The sequence below is a fragment of the Phaenicophaeus curvirostris genome, chromosome Z (genome assembly GCF_032191515.1).
Source record: "Phaenicophaeus curvirostris isolate KB17595 chromosome Z, BPBGC_Pcur_1.0, whole genome shotgun sequence".
In the NCBI taxonomy this organism is placed as follows: domain Eukaryota; kingdom Metazoa; phylum Chordata; class Aves; order Cuculiformes; family Cuculidae; genus Phaenicophaeus; species Phaenicophaeus curvirostris.
Window position 1 is genome coordinate 12259420 of NC_091431.1, and position 12413 is coordinate 12271832.

At 38.8% G+C, this 12413-nt stretch overlaps 1 protein-coding gene across 3 annotated transcripts in view; it reads right to left on the bottom strand.

Annotated features, from left to right (window-relative positions):
- Positions 1 to 12413, bottom strand: part of SSBP2 (single stranded DNA binding protein 2) — a 192292-nt gene that overhangs the window by 85456 nt on the left and 94423 nt on the right. The gene's annotated exons all lie outside the window — the stretch shown is intronic.

The following is a 12413-nucleotide window of genomic DNA, read 5'->3' on the forward strand; positions in this document are numbered from 1 at the left end:
CATTTGTTCAAAATCTTTAGATATAGGAAAACAAAGGCTGAAGAGCTTTAACAGTTATTGTATTTCTATAAAGAAATTTCCCTCTAACGAGAAGTTTGCTTTAATTCTATGTTAAAGGTTATATCTTACTAAGAGTTCATTGCATAAGCACAAAATTCGACATCATCATCATGGCATTTCAAGTTAAATTTAAAACAGGATGTAAATGAGAGCAACACGAAGAACAAGTGTAACAGCAATCACATGAACTTAACTTGGCCACGAACACCACTTGATCATTAACTTGATCATTAACTTGATCTATAAAACGATGCTGCCATGTGGGTTAGATACCTCGTGCTATCTTTCCATACTGGCCTTACGCAATCCTTCAAACAAGCAAGCTTCTTGGCATGGAAGCTTGGCAAGCAAGCAAGCTTCTGGACTCTGTCACACTTGGCATTTACTCAGAGGGATGCCTACAACATCAGGGTCTCCGATCTCCCTGAGCAACACCACTGATTGCACACATTCACATACAGAAACACCCTAGCTTAGATTAAAATCAAATCCATTTCCAGAGGGGTATCATGAACACGAAGGTGTTTTAAACCTAGATTTTTCTCTATCCAGACTGCATTGGTTTTGATTATACATGTGTTATTAGTCCCTCTGCCCAGTATCACAAAAGGAGTCATTAAGCAAATCTATGAATCTAACTCATAGAACCATAGAATAATTTGGGTTGGAAGGGAACTTAAAGATCATCTAGTTCCAACTCCCCTGCCATGGGCAGGGACACCTCCCACCAAGCCAGGCTGCCCAAGGCCCCATCCAACATGGCCTTCAACGCCTCCAGGGATGCGGCAGCCACAACTTCCCTGGGCAACCTTTTCCAGTGCCTCACCACTTTCATTTTGAAGAAATTCCTCCTTGTGTTTAGCTTAATGCTGCCCCTCTCCAGTCTATACCCAGTGCCCCTAGTCCTATCACTACAAGCCTTTGTAAAAACTTTCTCCTCATTTCTCATGCAGGCCCCCTTCAGGTACTGGAAGGCTGCTATAACGTCTCCCCAGAGACTTCCCCTCTCCAGGCTGAACAACCCCAACTCTCCCAGCCTGTCCCCATATGGAAAGTGCTCCAGCCCTATAATCATCCTTCCAGCCCTCCCCTGGACCCGTTCCAACAGCCCCACACCCCTCCCATGCCCCAGAGGATTCCAGAACTGGACACAACACTCCAGATGAGATCCCACAAGAGAGGAATAGAGGGGCCATCACATCCAGCCATTCATCTCACTCAGAAATATAGTTTCTTGTCTGATCATAAGATAAAGATCCTTACAGATACTGCAATCGCAAAAAGAATCTGGCCTTCCAATACTATTTCCCTAAAGCCTGAGATGAACCATCTTTGTATTCACCATAGAATCTACTTGGCAAAGAATGCACTACTCTTACAGTGTCCTCAAGAGTCCTTCAAACACTATTGAAGATTAATGAATTCAAAATGGCAAAAGCTTTTTCAAATCCTGCAATTATAAGTCAAAAAGTTTTTCTTTGTAGTTTAAGAAGTGTTATGGAAAAGTCTGATACTTGAGGTAAAAGTGGTGATTACATCAACCCAGAGCAATATAATCAACTATCTGCAAGTGCAGCCTCAGTGGGAGGGTATTAACTGTCAACTGAAATGAAACAGTTACACCCAAATTCTCATTCTTACTATTCTTCTGCATTAAATGAAAGAGTATCTCTTGGACAGCACATGACATCCTTCTTCAGATTTATTCTTGCTCAGAGATCTGACACTAAATGTACCACACTAAAGTAGAGAAAGAAAAGAAGCCAGAAAGCATTCTGGATCCAGGTGAATCACGGCTAAGCAGAAAAACAGGCTAATGAAAAGTAATTCCAACTTGACTACTGAATAGATAAAAAGAAGCTTCTCAAAGATTTTAATTACAGACTGTCTCAAGAATATTCATGCACCAATGCGTTTATTAAGAATCTGGCACAAATGTAAAATGCCTGCTTATTTGACTTCCAACTCATGAAGACATCTCTCAAAAAAATATTCCTACAAAACACCAGTACATTCAGCCTCCACAAAGGAGGATAAGAGCTACAAAAAACAGCTGCAGAACAACCAGGAAGGCAAAATAAGAAAAGAGGCATAAGACAACCCTAAGGTCTCAGTTTCAATTCTTTCCGACTTGCCAATGACCGTGTTAGCTAATAAAACCAGGAAGCTACAAAAATACACTTCAACCTGGTGAACTTCTGCATGTCATGACCAAGGTAAAACCTTGCACAAAAGCAGGCAAAATCCTGGAGAAAGCTTACAATAAAACATTTTTGCTGGTGGAAGACCACTGGTGACGGGACTGAGGATCCTTGCCAGTCTCTAAAGTGCTGGGTGAAAGTAAAACAGAAGACCTCACAGAGCAATATATATGTATGCCTCTGTCTTCTGCTGCCTTACGCTTCTTGTCCAACCTCTCTCCCTACACTCTTCGCTCCTCTATTTCTCATGTTCTTGGTTTCTGCTTCCTGATTGCTTTGCTGTGTTTCTGCTGGCTACCTTTTGCACAGCTCCAAGCTGTCTGTAGTCAGCACTCCTTCTCCACTGCCCTCCCAAGGCTGACTGGTGAGAGGTTCTTTCCCATCTTCCACATGCTTTTCACTTTTCTTCAGAATTGCTCCTCACAGGGCTCACTATGAAGCCTCCCATGGGCCATCCAGCTGATGAAGAACTACTGATTTATCTTGAATTTGTCTAAGTCATCCTGGCAGAATCTTACCCCCAAGTTAAGCTGCAAGTGTATGTGGAGATCGCCAAGTAAAGCCTTTATTCACACATAACGCAGTTAGACAGAAGGCTGTCTGAAGAACCACAACCTAATGTACCATCAATGTGTTTACTGGAGCCCTTCCTCCTGGAGTTCCTGGCAGGAATCTACTAATAATGCCAGCTCATGCCTGTGTTCACAACTCTGTGAAAAAGACAGGAGTTTATAGTTTTGAAATACCAATTGATCACTGTGAAATATATGGACAGATAACCCTGGAAATGGTTTGCTTTGGTATTTTGTTTTTTTTTTTTAATTAAGCAGATATATTTATATATATGAATGTCATTTATTTTGATAAATTTTGTTGCATCTGGAGCTTTTTACCGTGGTTCAAACATCTCTCCCAAAAATGATGCAAAGGAGGAAGCTAACCTGATGTTTGCTGTAGTTCAATGGTCACACAGAATTTTACCTTTCTTACAAAAATGAAGTTACCGGGTACTACAACTGTGAAGAAAATCCAAGCTCCCTGCTAGGACATGAATATTTCACTTGGCTTCTCCATGAGAGTTTAGGCACTAGTACCAAGTGATACAGTGATACATTGCCTTTTATTTAGACAGAAATGAATACTCAAAAGATGGCAATGAAGCTACTTCTAATCTAGGGATTAATTTGAACCCCCATTTTAAACTTTAAAATGCAGTATCTGGCTAGCAATTCAAGCCTGTGGGTTTTTTTTAAGTGCACTCCTTTCAAAATCATCTTGAAGTGGCCTAATATCATCAGCCTGTTACAATTTTGACAGGCCACCACTTCTGAGCTTCAGTTTCTTGTAACTCAATCTCAAGACCAACAAAGGCTGAGAATGAGGTGAATGTGATTGTTTCCACCATGGCCAATCCAGTTTGAGGAACTAAGCGATGCTGAGGAGATACATCATCTTATCCCCTCAAGATGTGGATACTAAAAAAACCCCTTTAACTCAGCTGTCAAGCCTTAAACTACAAGAACTACTTTAAGGCAAGAAAAAATGCTTATTTATGTAAGGCATTCATTAACAACTATAATGGTGGTTTTCTGTTACACAACTTCCTGTCTTTCTTCAAACTTTCAAGAAACCCCCAATAATGTTGTAAATGTAATGGCATACTTTGTGGCCATGGTAACTTTTTCTTCAAACAACATTTTAGACACTCAGTGAGAATATGAACAGAAATGTAATCTTAAATACATTTAAAGACTATAATCTGACACAGTCCACTGACAATAGCTGATTTTTGCACAACTAATAATTTTAAACTGTAAGGTATATATCATACCCAAGTAACCTACACATTCTATGTAACACTTCTATTTACAGTGCTTCAAAAGTAACAAAATAAAAATCTGACTTCACATATAGTCCACAATTTCACAAGCCTGTCTTGGAACAACCTGAAACTAGAGAAAATTTTACTTCAAGTTTCTACTGAGTTTCCTAAAATCTGTGAAGTTCAGTCTCAGGAATTTCCATCCAAGGGTTTGAAATATACTCATCAGTACCAGAACAAATCAAACATGATGTATTTGTGGTTTATAACCATCCAAACTGGATGTTCTTTTGCTTACACTTTTTAAAACTACATCTTCTTCCCCCACAATCCTTCATCTGTTTCTACTTAATCACTATTAAAATAACTTAAGACAATCAACACTTTAGAGTTCTTAGTAGTACAGAAAACACTCTTCCAACTCAGGACCTTCCAGTAGTTATAAATTAATATAAACTTTTGTAAAAGGAAGAGATACATAGCCTTGTTTATTTTTTCTGAATTTATATAGCCACAATCTGAGGCATGCAAAACTATTAATCACGTATGGAAAACCTATTTCCTTATTAATAAAAAGACCTGAACCCAATCAGCATGCAGAACTTGTTCCACAGATTTGTCTACAACTTGCCAGTACTTAAGCTTCTACATGCATGTTACTGGCCCAGCCATGGTATGTTCTTGGAGAATACAATAGTCTATCAATCAACTTCATATTACTGCCAAAACAAAACCAACATCATTGTTTGCTCAACAATATTCAATACTCTCATCATCAACTCTGTTCCAAGCCCTGCATAGTAGCACCTGTACAGAGCACACTGACTAACAAGGACTGGAAAATTTTGCCATTTCCCCATAAATACAGTGAAAGAAGTGAATAAAAGATAAACAACAGTGAGAAATGTAGCAAATTATCTGGAGCAAAGGGAGCACTGACAGCAATTAGATACATTAAGATCCTGCTGGCACTATCCTTACTTTTATTTAAATGGTTGCAACTTATTGTCTAATACTTCTGGCTTTGACTCCATCTGTATTTTCAACTTTCTTCCTAGCTTTCTTGTGTTGCATTTTTTTACGGACTAACTGTTTGCAGGCTAACTGTATTTCCGTACCACACTGTGCCTAGCAAACTGGAAATTCCTTCCACCACTTTGCAGAAGTGGAACAGGAAATTTTCAAGCATCACTGATAAATAGTACCTGCCTGTATACAATACCAAGTCATATTTCCTTCAGCTGCTGATCAAATCTAAAAATAGAAAGTATTATTTAGACAAACAAACACACAGGCAAATCATTGTCACCTAAATTAAGGCAGAATTAAAAGTTGTTCAGAAATTCACTGAATCACAGAATTGTTGACGCTGGAAAGGACATCTGGAGAGTACCAAGGCCAACTTTGGGGCTCATATAGAGGCCCTAAAGCAGGCTGCTCAGGTCCATGTCCAGATGGGTTTTGAATAACTCCATGGATGACCTCTACATCCCCTCTGAGCAACTTTTTCTATCTTATCATATCAACCTTACAGTGAGGACTTCTTTAACTTTACAAGGAATTTCCTGTACTTCAATTTATGTTCTTTCCCTCCTGTCCTTTCACTGAGCACCACTGAGAAGAGTCTGGATCAGCCTTCTTTACTCCCATCAAGTATTTATGCACATGGATGAGATCTCCTTAAGCCTTCTCTTCTCCAGGATGAAGAGTCCCAGAGCTCTCAGCTAGCTGCTCATTGTACAACAGAAGTTCGAAGCCCTTAACCCTCTTTATAGCTCACTGCTGGACTCAATAAAGGAGGCACTTTTCTTGTACTGGGAAATCTAGAACAGGACACAACACTCCAGATGTGTGTCATCAGGGCTGAGTTGAAGAGGAGGAAAACCTTCCTCAACCTACACATTCCTGGCTGATGTTGGCTGCCTTCACTACAAGGGCACACTACCAGTTCATGGTCAGCATAGAGTCCACCAGGATCCCCAGGTACTTTTTACAAAGCCGCCTCCCAGCTGTTTGGTCCCCACCATGTACTGGTGCCTGGGGCAATTCCTCTTCAACCATGAGAAGTTTGCCTTTCCCTTGGTTAAGCTTCACAAGGTTCCTGTCGGTCCATTATTCAAGTCTATTTAAGTTCTTCTGAATGGTAACACAACTGTCTGGTGTATTAACTACTCGTACAGCTGTTGCATACTCCACATACTTGCTAAGGTCACACTCTGTTTCATCATCCAGATGACTAATGAAGACACACGCACAACTCCACCATATTCCCAGAAATGGAGACAAAGGTTTGTATGAGAAATTGTGTGACCAGCAGGTCCAGGGACATTATTCTCTCTCTGTACTCGGCACTGGTGTGACCGCACCTCGAATCCTGTGTTCAGTTCTGGGCCCCTCACCACAAGAAGGATGTTGAGGCTCTGGAGCGAGTCCAGAGAAGAGCAATGAAGCCGGTGAAGGGGCTGGAGAACAGGCCTTATGAGGAACGGCTCAGAGAGCTGGGGTTGTGTAGCCTGGAGAAGAGGAGGCTGAGGGGAGACCTCATTGCTCTCTGTAACTACCTGAAAGGAGGTTGTGGAGAGCAGGGAGCTGGGCTCTTCTCCCAAGTGCCAGGGGACAGGACAGAATCGCAGAAATCACTAAGTTGGAAAAGACCTCCAGGATCATCAAGTCCAACAATTCCTATCAACACAGGACAAGAGGGAATGGCCTCAAGCTCTGCCAGGGGAGGTTCAGGCTTGACATAAAAAAAAAATTTTTCATGGAAGGGGTCACTGGGCACTGGAACAGGCTGCCCAGGGAGGTGGTTGTGTCACCATCCCTGGAGGTGTTTAAAAGACAGGTGGATGAGGTGCTCAGGGACACGGTTTAGTGATTGATAGGAATGGTTGGACTCAATGATCCTGCAGGTCTTTTCCAACCTACTGCTTCTGTAATCTGTCACTGGCCTGCATTTCTCCTGATTCTTCTTACTGTTCTTCTCAATGAAGAGTGATTTTCTTTCTTACAGTCCTCATAAACCTACCCTGATCACCATGGCCTTTCAAATACAATCAAGAGTGGCTTGCAATGATGTTGGCCAGCTTACTCTGTTCTTACGGGTGCATCTCATCAGGTCATGCAGACTTCCGTACGTCTAGTTCCTTAACCTGATACTCCTCCACCAACAAGAAGTCTTTGTTGCTTCAGACCTTCCCATGGGTGGCACAAGACATACTAGTAAAGACCGAAGTGAATAAATACTTGACCATTTCCATGTTCTTCATCGCCAGAGCCCCTGACAAACTCAGCAGTGAGCCTACCTTTTCCAGGCTTCTTTTTGCTTCTGTCATATATGTAGAAGCCTTTGCTGTTGTGCTTCACTCCCTAGCTTTCATTTCCGCACTCTAAATTAAGTATTTAATGTGAAAAGTGTCATATAACACTCACTAAGAGTTTGGAAGCAACTAAGATTGAATTCCTGCCTCCCCCGGCACAACTAGATATTCATGATGAATTAATTAACACAGTAATTGGTAATTTCCGTAGAATAAGTGGGGGGAGGGGTATTGCTGCAAATGGTCCATGCTTTTGCATTACCTCTGAAGCTCTAAAGTGCCTGAAGAGGTCAGAGAAAGCAATTGGAAAACTAATCATTATTTTTACTGGAGAACAAAGATAGTGGACATCAAGACTTTCCCCTGGCTCTTAATTCTCCCAGAAAAGGAGGTATAAGGTATCTTTAAACTTCTTTTTTCACATCTGTCCTTATCAAGTCACTCAAAAAGTCAATTATTCTAGTCAACATTCCAAGCTATTTTAAGCATTCCTAGTCTTCAGGTGACTTTCTCCTACAGCCCTATTATCACTACATCAGTTAGTATAGATTTTGGGCCTCATCACATGAAAATCTTTTGCATGCTAAAACCTCCATCCACGAGAAATGTAACATCTTTAGAATTTTTACATCTTTTTTCACATTCTTGCACACCAGAGTTTTGTAAGTGTTGCAAGTATTTATTGACCTAAGGGTTTATCTGTTTGTATCAAAACTCAAATTGTTCAGATGTTCAACATGGCTTACTTTCAAAATGTGTAACAGACAACTAAACTGAACAAGAGACTGAAATATGGAGTGGGACAGCTAGACTAACAATAATTGCCAGGCGTAAATAATTCTGAGAGCATTAATCATTTTTCTAGCACATTGCTACTGCCAGCATCCAGAAAAGGTTCATTTTGAAGAACTGCAACAGTAGGAAGTACCAATGCTTTATACTTGTACGGTAAGCTCTTTAGGTTTGTAATAAAAGCAAAGATATTTGGTCTCCAAGACTGCAAGCTAAAGGGGAATGGACTTTGGACGCATGGGCATACATATGATAAAATGGAAAACAAGAACCAGCTGAGGGAACAAAAAGAAGAACAAGAACACACATTTCTTCAATGTAAACTGCAAATCATTTTCTTTTCATAGAAGAATGCATTTATGAGCAAGCCCAGCCCAGCTAGCAGACTCAAACAGCAAAATCAAGGGATGCGATTAATTTAAATTCAGTCATGCTGCTCCTGGGCAGTTTCCTTTCTTTGATTGTGATAGTGGCTAAAAATATTAAATATTATATTTATTAAGTTAAAATTTCATTATTTACACAAGTATTGAAATTAAATCTTCTTGCACTTTCATCCAATAAAAGAAGAATAATTTTAAAAACAAAATCCTCCATCTAAACATCTTGTCAGGAGGTTTGTTCATCTTTTCCACACTGGTAGCAAGAGCCGTTGCTGAATACTTTTAAACACAAGAGTATTTCTTGTAGTGCTGCTGGACAACATGGCCAACATTTAAATTGACAATAAATTTAAGCTTGCTATTGTCATAATAATGGCAGTGTAGTGTGTTTCAATGGTAGACTGTGTCTTCAAATAAATTACACCTGTGCTGTCTATCACTAATTTACTGCAAAATTACAAGCTCTGATGAGGTTGAAAAAAATCCTAAGTTGATCTCATCTGTAAACTCTGTATTTTTAAATGAAAAACACCTCTAGAGACAAAATATGATGAAAATAACATAAATAATCACCCTATATTTTAGCATATTTAATAACAAGTGATGTTTTTTTGGCATACAATGTTACGGCAACTCTCTTTAGAACTCCTCTTTTCAAGGGATTAGCTTTACTCCTGTAATAGATGACTACCTGGAAGATTTATAGTTCTGTCTTAAGATAAACAGGGTAGGAACAGTTCCTCACAAGGATGACTACAAGATTGCACCAGCTGATATTTTTAATCACTTATGATTTGATGTTGATATCCAAGATGATTTCATATCATATTTATCAAATATCTTTTTTTCTGAGTGAGTCTAGTCAGCCTGATTTCACCAGCTAGACAGGAAAGCAAGGAAATCAAGTAGGATCCAATATAGCTACCACAGAAGCAGAAATATCTGACTCTTTCTCATACAAAAAGCATCCAGATGCTGTTGCTTTTGCTCCCTGTAAATTTCTGGGGAGTTAAATTGGAGGAAAAATTCTCCAGCTTTGCTTTCAGCTAAATCTAAGAGATTGAAAAATACACTTCCAAGGACTCTAAAACATTCTGCTACTCCAGACTCAATAGAACAGCTCTACATTCACAAGAGTACAAGAGAGAGTTTCACGGTTACAACTGTACATATCCATAACTTGCTGGTATTTTTGCTAAAACGTGCTACCTAAGCAGATGGAACATCACTGGTATTTTTTAAAACATGAACCTTTAATGAAACTAAGTATTTTGGCACCCTTTGCCAAAGTTCAGTTTTCTACAAATATCTGTCTTAAGTTGCTGAAAATGGTTTGTTTTTTAAGTGATAGAACTATCCTACATTTTTCACATAAAAAAAAAGTTGAACCTAAGAATCGTAACTGTGTATACACACACATGTAAGGAACATCATAATTAAAACAGAGTAATTTAGAGAGCTGGAAATTATAAGCAGATGACAGCAGGAAGTTCTAATCCAGGTATTTGCAGCAATCTTAATAAGGGATTGCATTCTGACAAAACACAACTTTATGAATTTTGTGTACAGATTTTTATCTAATCCAACAGTGACATACGATGCATATCTTTATACTTAGATAGCCAAAACAAATTAATTTTAAAATTTATACATAAGCTTGTATATATACATAAAAGCATTCCCACACACACAGTTCAACATATTACATGTTTCTTCTAGTAACACACTACACTGTAAACTGGCTGTAAAGTCTTCAGAGGTGGAATCTTACTACACTGTAAAAAAAGTGAAAGAAGAAGTGGTTCTAAGTTTAGAAACAAAAAGAGAGGATTGTTGTTTGAGATACCGGTATCCCAAACTTCTTCTTTAGCAAGCATCTCCAAAGAAAAAAGAATTACAAATTTGTATGGAAACGAACAATGATGCCTAACACGAACACCATTTACTCTCCTATGCGTGCAGCTACAAGGCTGTGGACAGACCTCCACTTCAAACTATCACTCCAAACCCTGGTTACTACCCAGTCACAGTTTTTTCTGACAAGCACATCATGTAAAATCCCTCAACAAACAGGTAGCTTAGCCCAGAATCCATAATTTGGTCAGTGTGAGGCAGCCTGACAGAACAGGACAGCATGCAGTATACTAAAAGTGAATCTTTCAAGGTGTTACGCAGAAGAAAATAATGTAAGTAAAATTCACGAGGATCATGGATGGAGAATTAATAGGCTTTCCTTCTCTAAATGTTTGCAGTACAAAGTTGAAGTACAATTTAGTTACCTAAATTCAGGAGATAGCTCAGACTTCTCTCATATAAGTCTTCCTCAAAAGACCCAAGTCATGGACCCTCATGTATTACACAGAAATATCGATCAATAAGAATTGATACACTGGTTCCTTCCTTAGGACTTCTTTTCTTTATGTGCACATAGCAACAAAGAGAACATTTAATTTGACTTAGAAGTTATAAAAACTATCCTATGTCCACGTTCTATCTATCCAGCAATATACCTACACTTACTCATAGTTGCTTTATTAGCAAGTCATCTTAGATTTCCTGTAAACAAATGACAGTAAAATGAATGCAATATCCAGTTGTATCTACTTTTAGGCTAATATGTCACTGAATTCAACCTATATTTTATGGATTTATCACCTTTAGTCTTTTTTCTTTTCTTTGTTAAAGAAAACATTAACTGCTTCTGTTCGCTTCCACTAACTCTGCATATCTTGAAACCAAGCCCCCAGTTTATTACAATTAGTTTTCTTACTATTACTAAAATCTATACATTTTTTTATTCCAGCAGTGTTTGCAGTGCTACTAGTGTTACAGGTAGTGAGAAGAAATATTCCTATTTTAAGATTATTACAGTATCACAAAATAATTTAGTTTGGAAAAGACCGCTGGAGGTCATCTACTCCAACGTTCTGCTCAAAGCCAGTCTGACTGGAGCAGGGATTTGTCCAGACAAGCACTGAGTATCTCAAAAATGAAAACCAAAACTTCTCTGAGCAAACTGTGCCAGTACTTTGTCACAGTTGTAAAAAAAAAAAAGCTTTTCCTTGTATTTATCTGGAATCTTCTATGTTTCAGTCAGGCCTTTTTTAAGTCAATTCACAAAGTAGAACTGATTTTTCAAATAATTTGCTCATTTAATTTTTGCTATTTATACTACCTGAAAGGACAAGAAAAAAATTCTCTGTGCATTTCATTTACATTGTCCCTTTTTTTTTTAAGTTAGAGGAGGAAATTGTTATAATAGAATCTTAAACTCAGTGAATACACTGCCAGTGTAAGTTGGCAGGTATGTGAGCAAAGAGCACAGAGTCATCCACATACCATGAAGAATTTGGGAAGCCTCCTATACATATTTACAGCAAAAAATTATTGAAATAGAGAAAAGTAATTCCTTGTATTTATTCAATATCACTCGGCATTTAAGGAAAAGCAGCTACTTTCCACTGCCAGACTGAAGACTACAAAAAACTGAGTGCTTTTTTCCCCCTTGCTATCTATTATTTGCTCTGTCCTTTCAACATAGCCCTATGAAATTTCCAATAATGTAGCTAAAAAGTTTGAAAAACTGACATGAAAACAAAATGAAGGAATAACAGTTCAATAATTCTGGCACACCACAAACTAAAAATCAAAGCATCTGAAAAGTGCAGAAGCCACTTCAGTGGTTTCAGCAAAAGCAGAGCATGCCGGAGGCACCACTGACCAGGTCATTGTAGGTGCTACCTGGGTGCAACAGCCTGTGCTCTTTCGGGCAGGATGCCCTTTCTGAAAATACAGTATTTTTTCATGCTTTGTGAATATCAGCCCAAAATTCAGCTGC